The 2,105-nt window shown below is 31.6% G+C and overlaps 1 long non-coding RNA gene across 1 annotated transcript; it reads right to left on the reverse strand.

Moving 5' to 3' along the window:
* Window positions 1-336: 336 nt before the first annotated feature.
* Window positions 337-1,640, reverse strand: LOC134541684 (uncharacterized). Its single transcript, XR_010076681.1, has 3 exons — window positions 1,574-1,640; window positions 854-1,021; window positions 337-536 (listed from the first exon to the last, which is right to left on the reverse strand). It is a non-coding gene; the product is annotated as an uncharacterized LOC134541684 (long non-coding RNA).
* Window positions 1,641-2,105: the final 465 nt, after the last annotated feature.

Raw genomic sequence — 2,105 nt, forward strand, 5'->3', positions numbered from 1 at the left:
TTATTCACTTAGCAGAATTAAAAATATTATTAAATTAATACAAAAGGTTATTATCTGCAGGTTAAAAAAAACTATTAATATAATTTTAATGAATAAAATAAATTTTTACTATCACTTTAAATGCACTCTTCCTTAAAATGTGTGTTGGAATGAGGTTTATTTGTTAATATAGTTAAATGTTTAAAAAATTAAACAAAATTAAATATTTTATACATCTTCATACTAAATTTGGTTTATACAACGACTATACGTAAAGTTCAATATAGCTGCTAACAAAGACTCTTTTTTGTGTGATATATAAACAGTACAGTTTGTTAAAAAAATTAATTATAAAACTTTTTATATGTTTTTAAAATATGTATTCTTGCATTATTTTGTTCACAGTAGAATATTTTGAATCCAAATAATACATTTGTACAAAACAAAAAATAAATCACTAATTTTAAGCTGACCAAGAGGTTTATTTCATTAGTCACATACTGATACAATATGTAGACAAGGAATATCTCGCTCAGTCAACAGACCAGACACACCACCTGAAACAAGCCAAAGTCAAATTATATTATATTTATAAATCTAGATATTTGAAAAGTAAGTTTTTAAAGTTTTATATAAAATGTACAATTTAATAATTCTCGTAGTTTAATATAAGTTTGTGAAATTGCGTAATAAAATATTATAAAAGTATCTTTGTTTAGTAGTTAGTGTTTTCTTTGTAATGTTTTTAATTGTTTAAAATCAGTATCTAACCATGTACTAAATAATACATAAACATATATTTCTCCATTTTATAACATTTAAAAAATATTACATTATTCAATTAAGCTAGGAATGCTATAAGAAAGAAGCTCACCGTTCAGCCGTACAGGTATCCGCCGTAGCCGTATCCCAGGGACCTGCCGTAGGCCAAGGGAGCGGCGTACCCGCCGTAGTAGCCGCTGCGGTACGCTCCACCGTAGCCGTAGTAGGGGCTGACGTACTGGGCGGAGGCGGCGGCGAGCACAGCCAGCACGACAAGGAGCTAAGTGACAAAACATAACACTTGAGTTGAATTCAGCAATTGGCATGTTATAAATACATTCTTAATTAAATTATAATCGTGTATGTTTTAAAACAAACAATTAAATGAAAATTTAGTTTAACAGTTATTCATAAAAAAATTGCTTACAATAAAATATAACTTTACAATTAGATAGTCTTTGGAAATTGAACGTAACTCATTTAATGTTAATTTTTTGGAAGTTGTTTTAGTGAAATTAGGATTGATTTTAATCACCACAAATATTAATGATGTTTCAAAAATCACTTTGAATTATGTTCTCATCAATTAGTTCAAACTAACATTCCCCAGTCAATAAGTCTGAGGGAAATGTGCAAACATTTATTATTTTTATTTCTACTGTTAATGGCAAACGTTTATGTACAGAAATCTAAGGCTACATGAACTTCACGTTCAAAGTGGAATACAAACCGCATGTGTACCAATTCAAAGATTATAAACTGAAGCCATAGCAGGGTGTTGCGATCGAACCCGCGACACTCTTCACACGAGAGTAAGTAAATGTCTACTTACCAGCTTGTACATGTTGATGGTGGTGGATGCTACCTGTGGCTGCGACAAGTGGCTAGTGTTGTCTGACACCGGCAGCTCAGCTCTGCCCAGTATTTATACCGCCGCCAGGAGTGAGGTCTTCCTGGTCCAGCCTGACCTTGGTCGTCGACAGCTTTCACTGACATTGACTTTGGCGGTGTCCGAATTGTTTCACAGGCACCCAGCTTGGAATAGACTAGGATGATGTTTCCCCAACACTCCAAGCTTGTTTGCTAATAGGTATTTGTCATAGAGAAATCACGGTTGTTGATTTAAGAGCGTTCTTTAGGAGCTTTATGAAAACATGATGAGAGTGAATTTTTACGATGCACTCAACATGCAACGAAATTTTCACAGGATGAAAAAAAAAAAAGGTTACATATAAATAAAAATTATTTAAGTGCTTTAAAATCATATACTTTAGTTACTGATATAAATTATCGGTAATCGTTATTAAAAAAATCTAGGTATTTAATGTGAATATTAGTGATATAATTTGTGTTTATAAACTTTT

The sequence above is a fragment of the Bacillus rossius genome (genome assembly GCF_032445375.1).
Source record: "Bacillus rossius redtenbacheri isolate Brsri chromosome 4 unlocalized genomic scaffold, Brsri_v3 Brsri_v3_scf4_1, whole genome shotgun sequence".
NCBI lineage: Eukaryota > Metazoa > Arthropoda > Insecta > Phasmatodea > Bacillidae > Bacillus > Bacillus rossius.